General features: G+C 39.1%; 1 long non-coding RNA gene across 1 annotated transcript; it reads left to right on the forward strand.

The window, feature by feature from the left end:
• Positions 1–3,801: 3,801 nt before the first annotated feature.
• LOC148225107 (uncharacterized) lies at positions 3,802–21,242 on the forward strand. Its single transcript, XR_015798872.1, has 3 exons — positions 3,802–4,066; positions 13,738–13,904; positions 20,965–21,242. It is a non-coding gene; the product is annotated as an uncharacterized LOC148225107 (long non-coding RNA).
• Positions 21,243–21,591: the final 349 nt, after the last annotated feature.

Genomic DNA, 21,591 nt, shown 5'->3' on the forward strand with positions numbered 1-21,591 from the left:
CTGGCCATCATCTCAGCTTTCTATATTGGTGTCTCACAATTTCATATGTAACCACTTTAAAAAAATCCAATTTTAGAGATGATAAAGTTTTCGGAGCTATTCTCTGTACTTAAAGATGAAAATACAGCTTGAACTAGTGACATTTAAAGAAATATTGTTTATGCTGAATAGGCTGTTTTAAGTACATACATCAGTTTCAAGCATTTGATCATGAGCATTATTTATTGTAGATTGCATCTTATTTCTGGATTTGAAGGTATAGGACTGCAATACTGGATGCTATTTAGAAATAATTCAAGGACTTAATATTTGATCTATGCTGTATGTCTTAAAGTAATATTAAGTAAGTGTGTCAGGGGAATTGCTGTGGGGCGATAAACCAAAAAGTCATCATTAAAACTGAATAAATCCAATACTTGAGGCAGAACACTTTCAGAGCAGTCAGATCCATAACCCCAAATACTACTAAATATCCATTCTCAAATATCTACATGTAATAATCAGACTGCTTGGCAGAGCATTTTTAGAGTACTTAATAACATTTGTGCCTGTAAATCAAGTACACCAAAAATATTTCCTCCTATTTAATTTAAATAGGAGATTACAGATCCTGCAGTCTTGTATTTGAGACTGTTCCTCTCTGCTTTGGCCATGAACTACCATTGTTCCATAGAGACACACAAAAAAGGCATGCCCACACAAACCTGTCCATATAACACCACACAAAATTTCCTAGTAGGAACAGACTGGGCAAGAAAAATTGCTGAAACATGCCTTTTACTGCACAGCTAAGGAAAATTGTAAAGCCCCAAAGTTACTGGCTCAGTTCCTATCCACGTCCTAGTTAACAATCCCTCAGCATCCTCTGCAAGCAATACTTCCATGCAGATTTTGTAAAGTTATTAAGAGTTCTGGAAAAGATCTTGTTAAAGTTATGTAACAAAGCAAAATGGATCTATGGGGAGATTTTCTTTCTCCAAGTGTATTTACACTTTTAGTAGGATGCTTTTGAGGGGATAAAAAAAGTAAAATGCATTAATATAGATAAACATACACAGACAAACAAACACAGACACAAATACATCTTCTTGTTCGTTAGTTCTGTGACATTAATAGCAACAGCAGCAATAAAAATTAGAAAGGATTTAGAGTGAAGCTTTACTGCAGTTTCTACAAGTTCCAGTGTTGCTTATTATGAGCAGAAACTTCCTTTCAAGCTAGCACAAGGTATGTCTTACTGAAGAAGCAATATTTTGAAGTTTTGTGTTTCGCATTTCAGCTGCGAGATGAATTGAGGTTTTCAGGCACAAGCAGTGTCCAGGCTCTGTGGGCTGCCCTGTGCTGCAGCTGCCTGAGGACAAGCCCTGTCCCTTGGGCTGGGGCTGCTCAGACCACATCTGGCTGCTTAGATCTCAGTGTGACACTCTCAGGCTTCCTTTTCCCTCACGCAGGAGATTGTATAATGAGAGAGTTTACATTCCTGCATAATCTTTAGAAATAACAACTTTGCCTACATTACATGTATGGAGAGGGGCTTTCAGGAGCTTTAGGTGTTTGGATTGCCATGCAGAGAAATATCCCCATGTCTCTCTGCTTGCAGTTTCAATCCTTTCCATTAGTGGCTCAGCAAAATCCTTTATTTCCAGTTTACTTTCAGATGCTTTGACTCTCTCTTGCTCCTTCGTGTTCCTCCTTTCATGGGAATAAATTGCAGCTGTTCCCTCTTGTCCTAAAGCAAATTGCACAAGAGATGGGAACTCACATAAGAACAAGGAGCAATTTTCCTGCCAGCTGCAGCCTTGTACACCCAAGCAATGTGCTTGTGTGTACAAACTGCATTTACAGATCCCTGCAACCACAGCATGACTGAGCTGTATCTTCTATATGTGGGATATCCTGATCTCTTCTTCTTTATCCTTCTAAGCTAAGTATTTTCTGCTGCTCTTTGGGATGGAATGAAAAGACTTTTTCTTATCTTTCTGCTCAATGAGTGTTCAGTCCGTACCAGCTCACTTTTTAAAAAAATGTGTCAATTGCAGCGCTGCTGGATTTGTTTCACAGCCCTTAACCTGCATTTAGCAGTCACTGTAATGATATCAGCATTCTCTACCAGACATTCTGCTCAGTAGATTTGGAACTTGATACATGTTGAAATCTAGACTCTAATACATTTTGAGCAACATCAAATAAGATCTGTGGGTTTCTAGGTTCAGCAAATACAAATTTAATACAGATCATATTCTGTTTTAAACTGAATGTTCAATCTCAGAGAAAACTAAGTCAACATTTAAATGTACTCCTTGCAAGCATGTATATTTGTCTCCTGCCTCCTCTGACGTCCTTATTTATTCAACATTTCCTTTACATTTGTTTATGCCCAGCTAACCTTTAGGTACTCTGTTAAGCAAACCAAGGATTTTCCATTTGTTAGACTCATTATTGGTTCGTTGTTCACAGTAAATATACAGAGCCACTTTTTCTTACAGGTTTCCATACAAGTTCATGCAATGCTTGAACAGCAGTTAGGTCTTCTCTGTGAGCCCTCAGTTGCAGTCGTTCTTGTTTTATGTAGTTCTGGTTCTTATCCCAATAATCTAAAATATTTTCAGATATAACATTTACCCAAGCTTTAGCTCCCCATTAATATTTCATAGCAGTTGCACCAGTCTCCACTGAAGTAGTATATTTTCCTCTATCAACTTCTGTATTTTGCCTCTATATAGAATTGTTCTTCGCTCCTTTTTGTATTTCCTTTCTGGTAAACATGCACCAGACACTGCCAATGTGCTTGCTGGTTGTATTAATTTTGCTAGTTCTGATTACATACTCCTGCAAAATACTAATCTATCTTGCAGTTGGTTTCATATTTTCCACTTGTGGACATAGTTTGCGTCCATGTAACTTTCCTGTTTCGTGCTCTTATTACAACTTTACAACTTCACAGACACTTGCTCATTAGTGTTTCTCTGATATATTTAGCTGATAATAACTCTAACCCTAACTTATATTTCCTTAGTCAATGTCTACTGTATTTACTTTTACTTTCTAGCCTTTTAAAAATGTTTTCAATTTCATATTGGTTTAGATCTTTGATTTCAATCAAATTCCAAAAATCTGACAAAGTAGCATGATCTCAAGCCTGATTTTCTAAGTTAATGTCAGTCAAGAACCTTCAAAAGAACTTTCCTTCCTTTTGCTGTTTTATTTGGAACCTATGTTTCAATTACTTTGCTTTTCTTGAGAATACAGTATTCTTCACTCTAATTCATCCTGGCTTAATACTGACAGTTTAAGATCTGTAGCCCCATGTCCAGAAATAGCAGGGAAATGCTAACTTTTCTAAATCTTCTTTCTCAAAGAGTACATCTGCCTGCATCTAGATAGCACATCCCTACTTTACTCTTTGCCAGAACTCTGCTATGGCATTTCAGCCGAAGGTGATTTTATTTGGGTTTTTTTTTTAAGGGTCCCACATCTCTTTTAGCTTGCTTTCTCTGACTTCTGGGCTTTGCTTTGGATATTTATTCTTTTCCAAGTATCGCCTCTGGTAATATGCAGTATTTACAATTTTTAAGGAGCCTTTAGCTTGACACACAGTGTAAAAAGCTATATACAACTGTCTGCCACATGCCACTGATTTCAGCAGGCTGCTCGAGCGAGCCTGACACACGCCACCACAGCCTGTGCAGCTCTTAAAAGGCAGTGACACATTCCCTTCCACTGACAGCCTAAAGTTATCCTCTTCAGGACGTGAAAGTTACTCAGAAAACTTGCTGAAGTCAACAAGGCACAATTGAACTACACACTGAAACTGCTGGGAAACTGAGCATCAACACTCCCCAAAATGGATTTTAGAAAGAGTGGTTGATCAAGCTAGGAAGCCAAGGCTAAAAGAATTCAGACTTTGTTGTTAGCAACAATAAAAACAAATCCCCAAGTTACTTTCTTCCCTGCTTCCATTCCTCAGCTTTGAATCGAGATGCTAAGAAAGAAAAAATAACATCCACCTTCTCAATTTGCTGCATTTCCTGGGACCACTACTGAGAAGAAGAGACAAACAAAAGAGGTAAAATTTTCCATATAAGACTTTTAATTTCTATTTCACTTTTGCATCTATAGTGCTTTACATTGTCACTTGGAACAGTATACAGTTGCTTAATTTATGACAGGTTTGTGATTATTTCATCATAAAAGAAAGTGACAGTGGAAAAATGACAAAGTGGCAAAATGGAACAACATATGCTTTCACTAAAAATTGTCTTTCCAGGTTCTCTAGCAGATATTAAAAAACACACACACAAAGAAGAAAAAAAATACATAAATATTATTTCACCACAGGGAAAGCCTTGAGGTAAAAGCCTGGTGAAAAATCCAATTATTTTTTCGTTAATTTTTATTTTCAATTTTTAGAGAAGGAATAGGGAAGTGAAGAGAATTGAGTATTTATGTATCACTGATGGTAGACTTCAGAAAAGTTGGAACTAAAGCAAATAAGGCATAATGTGATTGTGAGGTACACAATAATTTGATTGTGAGTTTGTCAGACAAAGCAGATGTTTAGGCTTTCAAACTTCAGGCTTTCTCTGCAGTGAAAAGAAGAGATGGTTAAGTGGATGAAGACGATGTCCCAGAGGTGATATCCTGGATGTCAAATTCAAAGGAAATATTCCTTCTTCTTTCAGGTGTGCATTAGATTAGATACTGATCTACTTTGTTGGGTTTCACCCCACCATTACATTCATTTACAACAGCAAAAACATTGATAGTGAGTACAACACAGGGAAGATGCAACAGCTCATTGTTGCCAGGAGGGATTGTCCTGTAATTTTTAGCCAGGCTCATGAGAGCACAAGCATCTGACAATAAAAGGAGCCTTGGTAATACAAGCACAGGACAATTCTGGATGACCTGGAGCAGTAAACACAAAGTACAATTGTTGTTTGATGGTCAGTATGGGAATGCCACCTTGGAAGTGAGGTAGAGCCAAGTGCAGTATCCAACCACGTCCAACACATGTGAAACCTCCAATACACGGTGGAACAGAGAAGGCAGAACAGGAAGGTGCCATCACAAGCCCTGACAAGCCCAGGGATGATGGAGGAAAAGAAGGAAGGATCACTCCCATTCTGGGTTTCTCCATTGTGGATGCAAAGCCTGATCTGCACGTCTGCCCTCCCACAACAATCCTCCTTTCTCATTTTCTAACCCCCACAATTTTTTCTGTTGCAGCAACTGAATGTAGAGTACTTTCTTTTCCTATACAGCTGGATCAAATGGAATTGTAAAGAAAAACACGTGCTTGTCTTTTCTGCTCCAGCCTTCTCACGTAGAAAGGTGACTGACACCTCAGCAACAAGCCAGGCTAAACTCAGACATAGCAACTTCCAACTTCCCAGCCACTTCCCTCCCTGCCCTCTCCCGTCCTCACTTCTCCCCAGAACTTTGCTCCCCCAGCCCGTGTCAGCCCTGGCCTTGTCTCCCTTGGGAGTGGGTTTCAGCTCACCAGCACCAGCCTAACAAAGTGAATTAGCTCATCAGGGCCAGGTGCATGCCTGCAGCAGCACAAGGAAGAGGAAGGAATACCTTCCTCAGCAGGGAAGGGACTGAAGGGAGGAGTGGCAAGGTGAGGAAGAGCAGGATCACAATTCTCTGTTACAAACTGCTGTTAGATCAGCTCAGCCCTTTTCAGTCATTCCACTGTTCTCAGCCCTGAATCTTCCTGACAGCTTCCCAGCGCTAAACATACAATTCCTTGTCACTTTGTTGCAGCAATAAGTATTCAGGGGATTTGATATACAATAAAAAACCTATTTTTGTAACAGTAAACTTTCAGATATACAGAAAGGAAGAATATCTTTCACCAAGCTTTTACACCAATTACAGTTTTAAAAATTCAATTAGAAAGCTTTGAGAAATTGTTTAAGAGATGACACAAAAAAAATAAGCATTAAAGTACTTCAAAGTTGTACTTAAAGGCTTTTTTTTTTTCAAAACAATATATAACTGTTAGAATTGCTCCTATTATACCTCATACAACTATTTCAGCTGTATCTGTAATAAGTGCCACATTGTAGCACCCATCAAAGAGGTTTTATAAAGGTTCTTGTAGCAAATACCCAATTTTCTGCTTAAATTTTGATATCTATATGGTCACAAGCCTTGATCATTTGACTTGACCAAGGCAAATCCTAAGGTTTATCCCCATCATCCCTTTGCAGTCAAAGGAACTGAATTGCCATTGACTCCTAGGGGAACTGTTTTAAAATATACACTTATGCACAGGCAATATACTACCATTATAAAATACTAGGCAAAGTACACTTGGCCTCATGAAATGCTTCCAAGGCAGATATTAACTACAATTATTGACTTGGAAACTTTAATCAGGTTGTCTGTTCTACAGGCTTCACTCTCAGATGCCTTTGCAGAACAACATTAATTTTGATTTTTTTTTTTAGTTGGGAGGAGTTTGCTCAATGTCTGTGAACTGCACTAGACATTTTTTGCTCCTTATAGAATGGTGGTGATAACCACATCTACTGTCAAAATACATAAAAATAATTATTTTGCATTGTTGCACATGGCAACAGCTACTGCATTTAATAATCCAGTATTTCCCTTTTCATTCACTGATTACAGCAGTAGTCTGAGAAAGACAGTCATGGTCTTGTACAGATGGATATTACTAAAGGGATAAAAAATATTTAAAAGGGACATTTCAATTAATCAGATTACATAGAAATGTTTTAATAGGTTATCTCTGTAAAAAGTAGGTCTAGAAATCCAGTTTTAGATGTATGAGTTCTCTAAGGCTACAGATCTATCTGCCTCTACACACCAGCCACTACCATTAAGAAATCCCCAGTCTGTTACATGGAGAAGAATATATTAAATTGGATAATGTCTATTGCAGCTTAATCCAATTAATCTTAGTTGGTGATTTAGGTCCTAGTTGTGTCTTAAACATGTGTCTTTTCTAAGGCAGACATGTTAATATAGGTCCTAGAGACATTATAGTAGAATTGTGCTATTTATAAGGGAAAACTAAGAGTTGGTCTCTTGCCCTGAACAGGCGGGCAGATGTGAGCTGTTTTCAGGCTGGTATTTGCTAGGATTTTGAAAAACCATAGGGAATAAAATGAGTCATTGCATTGGAATAGTAAATGCATAGCTGAAAACAGCTGTAACCTTAAGGAGCACAGACCAGCCTGAAGTGAGAATGTATGAAAAAAGCATCTCTAACAAGAAGTTCCAGCAACATTCCACTATGAAAGGGCCAGAGACATCTGGATGACACTCTTGGTTTTTAGTTAGCCTTGTAAGGAGCAGATGATCCCTATGGGTCTCTTGCAACACGAGCTATTCTATGATTCTGTACATCACAAATCGATGGCAGAATAAATTTGGGAGCTAATTACTCCTTGGACAAACTGCCACCTTGTCAGCTGGTGTGTGGCCACCATGCCAAGACACTTCTTCCCACAAACATGAAAGCAGAGTTATGCTGAGTCAGGAGACGAGACACTGGATGAAATATGGAGCCAGAATTAGGTGCTTCTCCAATAGGAAAGGCTTCATCTGCTACTTAGAACCCCTCCGTGGGTCAGGTACTATGCATCTGGATTTTAATTTTTACACACTTCGACACAATAACACGGAGGATATAGATGCTCAGTATCTAAGCTTATTACATTATCATGTGTTTGGAATAATCTAAAATGAAGGATTCACACCTTTATAACTGAGAGACATCTAACTGTATTGGAAACCCAAGTGAGTCATTTATACTGCAGTACTGTATGGCCATTAACTAGCAGAATCAAGGAGTCTTACAAATGACATCTTCTGTATTGAGAAGTCACCTCAACAGACTGTCCCAGTTGTAAATCCCTATGCCAACTGCAAAACAATTTAAGGATCTTATGTGTGCTGGGACACCTTAAGGAAGTAAGTTCCTTTTTGCCACCACTTGGAAGTGATTTCTTTTTTAAGTCAGCAAAAAAAAGCGACAAAGCTATTGGCTCAGGGAATTGAATTGCCTTCAGAGAGGATTGAACATACTGCATGAAGCTGATTAAAATATAAAAATGCAGGGGGAAAGCTATTTTGTGTCTAAAAGAACATGAAGATTTGGAAGTTTTATTTATTTTCCTTTTAATCTTAGCTGGAATGTGTGTGATGGAGCAAATTTTGGAAGTCTGATAATAGCTAGATCAATTCAGTTTTTCTCTCTGGCTAATAGTTCTATGGGGTATTCACTAGACATATACATAGAACTTATTTTTCTTGGATGTGTACATTGTGAATGAAAGCCTGAAAGCTGCAAATTTTTAACTTTTGAGTGATTGATAAATATATTTTATCCACATTGTTGGCAGAAGACAAAATTCTGACAGATTTGTCTGCAACTTGCAAAGAGGATGTAGTCTGCAAAAAGGTCCTTCAACATTCATATTTAAAGGTATTTGAAGTTGCCTGCAAATTTAGGGTGCTGGTAGGAGGGCAGGTGGGAGGAATGTTATTCTGGATATGAAAAGCTTAATCGAAGTCTTTGGACTCTTACTCCTGCAAGTAAGAAATGTTTAGAAGTTCAGTCTGTTCTTTAGACTCTCATTAATGAGACATTTGGTTAAATGTTTTCCTTTCACTTGAAATAGAAATTCAGAGCTACAAAATGCACCCTATCCACCGCCTCCTCTCTTCCTCTCCCCTTCCTCTCCAGAAGTTATTTAGTTTAGTAAATGGATGCTGAACTGAAATGTTCAGTAATTTCCATTCTCTTCAGATTAAGATTCTTCTGTCTGGGCTGAGATATCATATTCACAGATGCCTTAGCACAGATTAGAAATGAAATAAAAATAGCTAGGAGAGCAGAAAACTCTGAATGGGGAATCACATTCTGCTGCATACCCCAATGTAACAACTGGTTATACAGGAAGAATCCCTTAACATATTTTTAAATAAATAGTGGATCCATAATACATTCAGAAGAGGGGAAAAATTGTTTTTATCTATTTCAATACAGCACAAACAATTTCACATACAACCTTTGAGACTGTGAACTCAAAGAGAATTTCTAGAATATAGCCTTTCACATTTCCTCAGCAGTGTGTTTTAGCAAGAAACTGCTGTAGATAAAGAAGCTATTTTCTCCTTTTGAAAGAATCCTTTTGAAAGCTTGGACCATTCCCCGCTACTACATATTTTTCTCTATTTTGAGGAAAGACACCATTTTGGGTTGGCTGAACCCCTGTGAACATTAAAACCAGCCTGGCTGTGGAGCAATCTTAGATTAGGATAAGTTGAACCCTGACCCCCTATACAAACCCAAGAGTTTCTGCTCCCACTAAACTCATCAGGAAGGCAAAACAGCACTGAGCACATCTGTTCCTGGAAGGTACTGGGGTCCTGGTTTCTCTGTGAGCAGAATGACACTAAAAGTCTATAGAAAGAAGCTGCAGACCTGAGGACAAGGAAAGGAGACAACTACAGAAGTACAGCATTGCCAGGGGGTCCTGAGAACTGGGACAGGTTCTGCTGGGGCCTCATTTCCAGTGCCCTCAACCCTGCAGGCTCTGCCTGCCATGGGAAGGGAGGATCTCAAGCAATTAAAGGAACCAACATGCTCCATGAGTCTTGCCAGATGTTCTGCTGTGTGCTGTCCATCCAAAAGGGAGTTGTGCCAGATGGTGAGTGATCCTTTCCCAGCCCTGCTGAACATGTTATGTCTTGTACAGTAACCCTGCACGGGTTGTTGTGAAAGTACCACTTATGGTGGATAACCTTTTCAAAAGCCCACTGGAATTTGGCTCCTGACACCCTTGTACCTCTGTGGTTTCTGTAACACCACAACAAAACATGACTTTGAACACGTAGTTTTCAGCAGGATTCAATCTACTGTGTTGAGCACTGTACAGTGCTCACAGCAGCTTGCCATGTAGGGCTAATGCACAAGTTATTCAACTCTTTTCACTTTAAAAACATATCTCCAGTGGTCAGAAGACTAAGCTTCCCTGTTAACTCCAGGGACCTTGAATTCATATAAAATATATTAATAGGGTTCAAATGCTCAGTTCCCTCAAAATGAAACAATATATCTATAAAAATCATGCTTTTAAGATAGGATTTTGCTCCTTCAAGGGGCAACAAACACCATTTCAAAAATATAATGATTCTGGGAGTTATCCAGGCACCATAAATAACTAGACAGGATTTCTTTCTTACTTTCGGGAGAAGTAGCTTAAAAGAATCAAGAGCTAAGCACTCACAGTAATACAGAAGTAATAAATAATCCCTTATTTTTAGCCACAGTCTGTAACATTTAAAAATCAGCATTTTGCAGTATATTACAAATTACTCCTGTTTCAAGCATGTGTGTGGGAGTAAGGGGAAGTGGTCTTTCATCTGCCACATTTATTTGCTACGTGCTGACTTTTTAGTATCAGCCAATGGAATCACCTCTAGCATGGTCTGAGCTTCACTCCTCCAGCCTTGGAAGTACACAAACCATCTGTTACTTCTTGGGAAGGGCTGATATGTTTGTGTGAGTGTGTGTGACAGAGAGCAGGCACAGGTGTGTGTGTCTATGCTATGTGTATTTATATATCACTAACTTTTTAACTCTGTAACTTTGCCTTTCTCCACATGACTAATCCTAGCCCAATTAAGGCAAAAAAAGTTTTTACTGGTAAAATATATGCATTTAGTTCTAAGCTTTCAATGTCAAATTGCTTGACTGGCTATTCTGCTGAGGACATGCAGCATGAGCATGTTTATCCTGGTTGATAAACATTAACGTGGCTTTTCTGGGACCCTCTAGAATGCCCCCATATAGGGGTGGCTGCTCTTCAGTGTACCACTCTCCACACCTGGCAATCTACTGTCCCCAACACCACGTGGTGTGACCCTTGACAACACTCTTGTGTGCCAACATTCTCAGGCACAGCCTCTCTATTCAAAATTTTCACAGAATAGGTGTAAGGAGCTAAAAAGCACTATTAAAGAGCTCAGTTGCCTGTCTCAAGCACTGCCAAGGCCACAGAATGAACTTGCCATAAGTTACCACATCGGGAACTCGAGGTAGGCAGAGAAGGGAGGAATTTGCAACAGGAGGGCACTGATTCCAGGCCTGGCAGAGGCAAGCTCTGCTTAACACATCCTTGTTAACATGTCCAAACAAAAATTCTCACCATGATAAACTGTGTGAAAGGAAGCAGCTGCTCATACACAAATCACTGGTCAAACAAAGTTACCTTCAGTCACATCTGTGACTGCCAACAACCCCCAAAGCACCCCAGGCTGATTTCTAGGGCTTTCCACCAAAGGACTGCACATGATCCAAAGTCTTGCCCCAGACTGTCAAAAACTCCCCCCCCCCAGGGGAGGTACCTGAGCATTCCCCCCTGAACCTGAATGTGTATTAACCCATTGAATTCTTTGTTTCGTGGGCTTCCCCCACTCCCAAGGGATCAAGACTCTGATCATCACTTTGACAAACAGACATGAAAACTGCAAAAATCTATAGTCTCATTATTGCATCTATGGGTGGTGATATCTTGCTTCTCCTACTATCTACTCTTATTTTTTATTTCTCTTTCTTCCCTTATATATTTTAAGTGATCTTTTTACTTTCAAATTGCTATATGACTACAGATAATAATAATCACATTGGTTATATACCCCCTTTCCATTGCAACAAAATTGTTTTAAAATAAACCTGCCATTTACATACATATTTATAAACACTGGTCATTCAGTGTCATTTCATTCTAATCCACCCCAAGAGATCTATTAACAAGAACTTCAGTTACCTTGCCTTTGGGGGCAGGTTGTAACAATAGGGAAGACATACATTTCTAGTACTATGTTTTTTGACAAAAATACAAGAACATTCTGGGATAGCTTGTCCTAGGAGAAAACTACGTCTGTTTAGAGGTAGAGTATAGAGTGGCCAGTGAATATGCCAGGATGTCTCAATTCATCAGCTGGGTGAGAAGAGAGCTTGCTTGGTCTAGGTTATATGCAGCCATCCTACTAGTGCCAGACAGATGTCAAAGAACCAATGAAATCTGAAATCAGTTGAGGCTGAGGAGAATTGGAGAGAGAAAGAGAAGACTTGGTCCCACAGTTAATGCAACAATGGGCTTTCAGCAATGGGAAAAGAAATATTATATTGAGGCAGACTATTGATCTGGGGAAACTCTGGAAGTGTGAGAGGTAACTCTGGTTTGCATAGATCAATAGTTTGCCTGTGGGACCAAGTGCAAAGGCTGGCCAGCCTCTGCAGTCCAATCTTCTTCCCAGTATGCAAAATTGCTGGACTAGGGATGTTAGAGGGCACATCAGTAATGTTTACTTTTAGTGTCTGCTTAAGGACCTGTTGTCCATGAATTTGTCTAATTCTTTTTTTTCAGGAACCTTAAGGATCTGCTGATACTTGACTACCTACACAGTCTCCTGCAAACAGCACAATGTCTAGTTGGAGGCCAGACCAGCTATGTACTCCAGGGATCAATGCTAGTGCCAATAATGTTTAATATATTTATTAATGATCTGGATAGTGCACTCTCAGCAGTTTTGCAGATGATAAAGCTCGGAGGAGTGGTCAGTACACTAGATGGCTATGCTGCCATTTAGAGGCACCTTGACAGGCAGAAAATGCAAACTTCTGTGCCTGGAAAAAAATGCACCAGTATATGTTGGGGGCCACTCAGCTGGAAGACATCTTGTCAGAAAAAGACCTGTAGATCCTAAGCTGAACAGGAGCCAGAGCTGTGACCTAGCAGCAACAGCTTCCTGGGCTGTACTAAGAATAACATTGCCAGCAGGTTAAAAGGGGCTGTCCTGCTCTGCTCAGCACTGGTGAGGCACACCTGGAGTGTTGTGTCCAGTCTTGGGCTCCCTGTGCAAGAGGGACATGGACATGCTGGAACGAGTGCAGCCAAGGGTCATGCAGATGACTGAGTCTGGAGCATCTCTCATACAAGGAGAGGCTGATGGACCTGGGCCTATTCAGCCTATTGAAGAGAAGGTCTTGGGGGGGATCTTCACCATCTGAATAAATACCTGACCATGCTAAGCAAAGATAGTGGAGCCAGACTCTTGTCAGTGTTTCCCAGTGGCAGGGCAAGAGGCAATGGGCACAAACTGAAACAAAAGAAATTACATTTAGGCATAAGAAAAAAGGATTTTAATATAACTGGCATACATTGCCCAGAGAATTTGTAGACTGCGTGGAGATGATCAACCCATATGGACACAGCCTTGAGCATCTGGCTCTAGCTCACCCTGCTCTGAGCTGGAAGGTTGGGGCTAGATGATCTCTAGAGGTCCCTTCCAACCTCAGCAATTTGGTGAGATACTATCCTGTGAAGTCTGCAAACCAAGTGTTTGGAGAAGTGTTTTCTTTATTTGTTACTCATCTACAGGTTTTGTTGAGTCCAGCCTGAATATGGTCATGTGAAGTTTGGTGAAAAATGGTTCTGTATTCCCAATATTCATTCCCTTCATGGAAACTCCTAGTTTTTTCAGTTTCTCTTCATAAACCATTGTCCCACCATCTTAATTTTATTTGCCTTTCTCTGTAGCTTCTCTAACTCTTGAGATGCAGAGACTAGAACTGCACACAGCACTGAAGATGGGAGTGCACTGAGGTTTTATATCATGGCAAAATGCTGATGTCTGTCTGGTTCTCAATACCATTTCTGCTGATGTCCAATATTTTGTTGGCTTTTTTAGCTGCTGCTGCAAATTGAGACAATGATTTCAGAGCTCTGTCAATGATGATTCCAAGGTCTCTTTCCTGAACTGTAGCTGCAAAAAGCAGCTGTAGCTCTCCATCTGCCCATTCTACTGGGGATACAACATTAAAAACAAAGGTGCTGAGGGATGAATGGAAGGAAAAGGTAGGTCTGGTTGCATGTGTACGAGTTTTCTTGCACTTCTTGCCTACTAACACACATCTCTCTGTGCTGGGACCTATGTCTACAGCTGCCAGAAGACACTGATGGAGGAACATGTCTGAGCAAGTCATAATCTGCAGCACCATCTCCCAACTCCTCTGCCTTCTCTGCTTGAAGTTCACTTGCCACTGCCCCTGTGAAACAACACTACCAAGGAAGGGAACCTGATTTCTTTATGTCCTCTCACCTCTATCCACCTGGTGGCAACACAACCTGCCCTTCTGTTTTATTATTCTTGGAGGTGCAGTTCAACCTCTTATGATAATTATAAAGGCAAATCTTCTCCAGGACTTGCGTAAGGCAATTGCATTATTAGCTTTCCATTACTGCCAAGGGAAGTATCTTAATTTAGCAACTGTCTGTTACTGAGGCTACTACCTGACAGCAGGGCTGACATAAATATTTTTTGAACTTGCAAGGGGAAAACATCTACCAAGCAGAATGGCGTATTCATTCATGGTGGAAAATTAACAGCTGTTTCACTTACCTGCTTCTCTTAATGACTGCATTACAGGGAGTACATGTTCAGAAATGTGTATGCTAAAATGATTGCAACAAGTGTCATAAGTTGAAACCATACCTAACAAAAAATAATATTGTACTCAAAGTCCAGCCTTGCCTTACAGGAATTCTTATCTAACTACCTTGAAAATGGCTAAATTACATGGTGCAGGCAATTTCAACTTTTGTACTTTATGCAATCACAGTATTTGCTATTCCTACTACCCAATCTTTTCTAAATTTCAAACTTGTGCTGTCGAAAGGCAAAATAAACACTAGACAGGCCATCTTTAAAGCAAGAGAAGTGCTGAACGGGCTAGCATCCAAAGAACTAAGATTATAGGAATCTGTACAGCAGGAAAAAATATACGAGCAGAGTTGGACTTTTCCCAGTGAAAGAAAAGCATCCATTAAGTCCTCCAGTGTGCTTCAGAGTAATATCCACAACAAGTCCCATCTCCCCTTTCCCTGGGCAGTCATTTAATATAGAAATATTCCAAAAGCACATCTTAATTAGTGTAGTCTTCATAGCAAAATATCTGTATACCTGATTGAAGGGACTAAATCCTTCCCTACAGATTGCAATGCTTGTGGCATCTGATACACTGATACCAGTAGGGTCCCCTCCCTATTAAACTGAATTGTTTTCAGCATAGAGAATACCCCTCAGGGTTCACAGACATTAACCTTCTGGATAGCTATTATATCTAATCTGAAAAATCACATACACTAGAGCAATCCACCAAAAGTAAGGATATGCTCAGACAGCCCCTGAGTACAGATCTCAGGCTAAAAATTTCATCCTCAAAAACCCTGAATGGTTCCTCATACAACTGATATCTTTCTCCAGTGAAATTTAGAAGATTCTGTTTTTACATGAAGATGGAATCATCATCCTAATAAAGCTCTCTGCCCATGTCACAGACAGGGTCTGAGAAGCCTGCTCTTGGTGACCTTGCTCGAGCAGGAGGGTTAGACAAAAGGTCCCCTCCAACCTCAACCTTTTTGGGATTCTGTGTTATCAGAGCCCAAGAAGGATCCTCAAAGTTGCTGCCTCTGTAAGGCAGAGTTCTAAATGTTATTCAGTAGGTTTTCTCTAAGCAGACTTAAAAGCTGCTGGTGATATTTAATGCTGAATGCAAAAGAGATCTGCATAGGAAATGCAGGGAAGGACACTGGCTCAGCTTTACCAAGCAGTTCAGTATTTTATGGGACTTCCTTAGAACATGATAGATTTGATCTTCCTTCAGCTACAGGTTCATAGCTGCTATTTAAACATTGCAGAATCAGTAAGGCAGCAGAAAAGCAATGTAAAACTCCTCCCCTGCAGCACGGAGTCATGCTGTGGAAAGAAAGACAAGGCTCACTTCATGAAAGAAAGGAAGTGCAGCAAATCACTGAGCATCAGTAACTGGAGTCCTGGTTTATGAAAAAGAGATTAAGAAAGAGATATCATGTTTTGATTTCTGTTCTTAGCCTTCCCTACACATTGTGCCTAAATAACCATAAGGAATGGATAAGCAGTCCTGGCACTGAAGCCTAGAAATAAAGGCTTTACCTCAAACATAAAGCTTTTCCAGCTGCCAATTTTCCAAACAAAAGCAAGGAATCCTCTTCTCCTTTTTGAAGAGGAAGGTTAATAAAATAGTTCCAGGCATGAACCTTCATTTAACCCTATACAATCACTCCATACTCATGGGATTGAGTGCCCAAGACAATTTCAGACCTACTCCAGTAGGTACTCAGTCACACTCTCTGTTTTATATTGCAGTTCTGGGACTGTCACACTTTTCCAATGCCTTGCAGGCAGCAGAGGTACCTCATTTGCAGCTACATGTTCCCAAATGACAACACCCAACTGAGCATCACAACACTATATCCTGCTGCATATCAACAAGAAAATTCCAAGGTGAAGGTTCTAATCTTCATAATTTTCCAGATGCAATACTATCAGACTTAGCTATTCTTTTATGTACATGTAAAAAATATGAAAGAAATAAAACAATTAAGGATTACAGTACTTAAATTGGTTATCAAATGCAGAAACTTCAAATTCCTCAGAATTTCATTGGGACATTTCTGTATTTTATAAAATTTTTTTAATGTCTGAATTTAAGAATGATAGTGGGGGACACACTTCCCCCCAAACTACATCAGCAGTAGTTTCTGTACCCACATAAACTCAATCTATTTTAACTGTAAAATATGTATGATTTACTCTGTAATCCACAGTCATTATAAAGCACTTAAGGAATTCTCATCCAGTTATCCCTTATGATCACTAATTTGAATAAACATGCCTAACACTATAATTTGAAGACACCAAATCTTGCCGAGTATGTATCTGACTGCCCTTAGACTATTCATTTTAATGCTTTTTAAAGACTACATAATATTATAGTCAAGTCACAATTTTCAAAGCCCACAAAGACCTATAATGCTCTCCACATTATCTCTCTGAGCTGGCACTGTAATCTCCATGTGAGCTCATTTGTGTACAGCTGAGTATAACACTAAAGACTTTTTAAAGTCTTACTATAAAAGGAATCAGTCCCTATTTTATCTGCAAGACTTGTGACTTCTCAATAGAAGTCCTGGTAACAAAGATGGCTCTGGCTGAGATGTAAAAGATGAGCAGTGAGACTGCAGCTCCTCTCTAGTTCCCAGGGTAATTTGGGGGAAGGAGCTACAGCCTCCCATGTTCTCTCTATGAACTATTATACCTGTCTTATGACAGGTCAGATACTGAGGTGTTTGTGAAATACAGATTTATTTGTTAAATTATCAAATGTTCTTTGAATAATGGGGGAAATTCAATACAAGGAAGTAACACCTTTTCAGTGCACCTGGGGAAAATAGAAAGCACTGATGCTTCTACAGCATGACACACCTCTAACCTCACTGAACTGTAGAACACATATATATAAACCTCGGCTATAAAAATAGGCAGCAGTAAAATCCTTATCCTAAATCAAACTCTCGGAGATTGCTGAGTGAAGTATGAGTCTTTCACAGACAAGGACCATGCAGGCTTCTAAGTAAGGCAGGCAAAAGAAAAGCTGATGTCATTAGAAAAAAATATATAGGACTTATTTGACTTACATCCATCATTTTCATTTAAAGATGGATTTGATTGCTTCTGAAACCTCAAGAAGCTTGAAAATAGGATGAAGGTTTTGCTCAGAACCCATTCATAAATGAAATGTTGGCTAAATTAGGAGGCTGTGTTAGAGGCAAGAGAGGAAAGAAGCTTACACACAGGCTTTGAGAAAGAAAGGTGAGAAGAAAACCTGCCATTATTTTTCCACCTAGTACAGGACATGATGCTTTACCATGGAAATATACATCTTGCAAAGCTTACACACAGTTTTGTTTCTCCTTAAAAAAATTAATTCAGAGCTACTTGTCTCAGGATCACAGGCCTAATGTAAATAAGAATAAAGATTATAAGAAAAATGGCTAAAATATCCATCATTTGAGAGTACTCTGCATGCTTAATTTTTGCCCCCCAAACTTACTACTTTCCAATGTTAAGGATGGGACTACTGATTTTACCACCCTCCTGATGTGGAAGGCATTTCTGTATCTCTGCACATTGCACTACAGACTATTTGAGTTAAGTGGAACTTTGGCTTTTCCTGCCTCTTTGTCAGTATGCAATCTTAAGCCCAGGTACAGAGATTTGATTTCCTCAAAAATGGGATCATTTCAAGAATTTCCTATTCCTAACGCAGATAAAACACAATTGCTTCATAAATCCTGCTAATCTAATTCCTACTTAAAGCCAATGGGATTCTCTCCATTGACTCAAGTGGGAATTGAAGCAAATCTAGTGAAACTGGTACATCTATTGTCTGGCTCTATTAGGACTAAAATTGCCTTTTAAAATATTGTGGAGGTTTTTTTGAGACTTTTCTTTCAACTCATCTCACAAATATAAAACTATATTTTCATTAACTTTCCTAAACACATTGAGAACACAACAGCTTTTGGGTTTGGAAGTCAAGGAGGGTGCAGGGGGGATGTGCCATTCCTGTCAGCTGCTTTGCCATGAATTCTGATCACCTCTGGTTTTTAGCACAAATCTTCATAATAAAACTCATTGAGACTGTTCTGGGGAGAAAAAAGGATTCATAATCCAAGGTCTGAATTTACATAGATACATATACAAGTCCAGCCTATCACTCTGTGTAATACAGCCTGTTGTCCTGAGGAGAACTGAAATATGGCAAACCAGGAAGGACCATACAATTTTAATCATGAATCATATTTCTATTGCATCAATAACTCTCAGTGGTTTTGAACAGTTTTCCTACTTACTGTTCAAAAACTTTTGTGAACAGAAAAGCAAGATTTCAGGAACTATTTTGTATTCATATTTCCTTTGGTTTGAATGCTGATATGGAACACTGACAAGGATTTGTCCACTGATTGTATAAGACGGGAAGATACTATGGGGTGGGTATCTGTAATTCCTGTACTTTTAATGGGATGAGGAATTTTTATAATTTTTTCTTTACTTGTGCAAAACATGGTTTCAGTTATTTCATTAGCCAAATTAATTTGTGCATAGCTTTTTTTTAGTAATTTTCTTTAACATTTCCCAACTTTTGTGCCTAAATTACTAAGGTATTATTGTACATCTGAACTTGGTACCACCAGAAGTTGGTGTGAAATATTTACTATTATTACTATTATTTACTATTATTATTATTTATTTATTATGTTACACAGGTATTGACCACAAGATTTAGCACTACCATAGAAAAATGCTTAAAAGCTTAAAGTTTCAGTCAAAATAAGCCTTTTAAAGTCTATATTATTATATTGTTTGTATCTACACATCAAACTTTTCCTAACAATTTAGGCTGCAACTCAGGCAATGAAACAAGAGTGGAGCTGGAATTGTGGTGTACACAAAACTGCCCTAAATGGTTATCCTTAGGAAGGATATCTGAATTTAGACTTTGCATTGGGACCTTTTCTGATTTTGAAAGATTTATTATTTTGTGTGTCAGACTGTCCTGGGAATATGGCTAATAATTTTCTGAAGTATAGTGTTTCTAACCTCATTTTGATGCCCAGAGATTACAGGAACAAACTGAAAATGAAGAAAACAAATCTACTGGGGAGAAAAAGATAGTGCTTCTGAAACCCCAAAGAAAACTGAGTTCTAGTTTCTTTCAATAATGGTGTAGAAAAACAACTAATTCAAAATTTTATTGCTACTGAGAGAGGCATTTCTAACATAAATGTAGAATTATATTTTCAACAGACTTCAAATTATGTTAGTGAAGAACTCTCTACTTGAATACCAGCAGTCTTCTAAAGCGGAAGTCAGTACATCATCCAAAACTACCCAGTGCAAGTCTGAAAATGTAGCCAGTGAAAGGTGAGGTCCAAAGAAAACCCAAAACTACAGTACGGGACAGCAGCTCACCTCAGAGCTTTAGGTGACAATAGTTGTTTTCATTGGGTGCCTGCAGAAATTACAGCCAGCAAAGACAGCATATTTCCAGTCTGTCACTCTTGACATCCACAGGACCACAGGTTTTTTTTGTAGGACATAGAAATTTGGGGAGCCCAGTCACATTCACCCAGTATTCGAGTTTTGCCAGTCACAGGGCCAGTCCCAAACTTTAGGACTTCAGGCAGAAAAGCCTGGATAAATAGATTAGGCTAAGGTTTCTAAAAATATTTGGTGGGATTTGTCAAATTGCAAGTCTTATTCCAGCATTATTTTTTTATCTAAGGCTTGAAGCAAGAGCAATAAGAAGTTCTCACTGAATCCACTTCATATGTGGTCTTGAACTGTGATGGGATCAGAAAGATCTCATCTGTCACAGTGTTGCAGTAAACTAAAAAAAAAAAGATTTATTCTTACTAAAGCTGATGGGGATGTCAAGACAAGAAAGGTGATGTGTATTCCAAACCCATATTATGTTCAGGTTAGGATATGCACTCAGAAATCACCTTCATAGGAATGGGAGTCAACTGATTAAAGCAGCCTTTGCTGCATCCTTTTTTCTGGCTTTCAGGATTAGAATCTCATTCTTCAGGTTACAGAGGAGCAGCTCCAGGTGTGCTTTGGAATGACTGAATGGAGAATTTATGCAATAAGCCTTGTCACTAAAATTAATGTGCCCAAAAAACAACCAGCAGAGAGAGTCAGGGTCACACTAAATGAATATAGGCACAAGCACGTGTCCTCTGAAAGCTGATAAGGCCTTTTTTAAGTAAGAAATCTTCAATGCTAGGATCGAACATAAGCTTGAAATCAATTTGACAAGGGCATGATCACATTAGCCGGGTGAGCTACCTGGATTTTGTTATGGATTCTTGTAGGACTGTTTCAGGGCACCTGAGATGTCTGGACCTTAGAAGGTTTGAGTTTGAATGTTTCAGTGCTGGGAGTCAGATTCTATCAGGATATGAACTTGCCAAGCACATCCCTTGGCACTGCTGCAAATACAAAGAGTAACATTCATTTCTGAATATGCAGGCACTCCAAATCTGCAGCTGGCCCAGATGAATTACACTGAAATGGAAGATCCAAGAAATGCCACTGTGATTCAGCAGAGAACACACCATGGATTAACTGCTTCTGAAACCACCAAGGAATGGCCCTCTGTAAGCAATTGTCCTTTGGATTTAAAAACACGGGAAGAGTTGCACAATGATGCATAGTGGAATGAATTTATGAGGCAGTGCAGAATAAATTTATGCTATATGGAAACAGATTGTTAAAAGGAATAAACGCACGTTTTCACTTGCTTGCAATTATGGTATACCTGTCTATATTCACTTGCTTCCTATCCTATAGTGCTCCTATTCTCACCAGTGGGAATGACTGTACCAGAATGTGATGTGGGCTAGACACTTCTGTTTCAATTCTTCACCAAAACCCACACTGACTCAATGTCTGGAGAAAATTAAGTCTTGAACAAACTAAATTCTAGCCTTCACCCTCTGACATGATTTTAAACCTTAGAAGTAGAATACACTTTTACATTATTTGGAGATCTAAGAGTTATTTCTGTCAGCTTATATTTTTCATATCTTTTCCCTCTCCCTATGATACAAGCACAGTGAGATATGAAATCTCCATATTCAGAAAGGCAAGACAAAT

This window comes from Sturnus vulgaris, chromosome 1, assembly GCF_052056855.1.
Source record: "Sturnus vulgaris isolate bStuVul1 chromosome 1, bStuVul1.hap1, whole genome shotgun sequence".
Lineage (NCBI taxonomy): Eukaryota > Metazoa > Chordata > Aves > Passeriformes > Sturnidae > Sturnus > Sturnus vulgaris.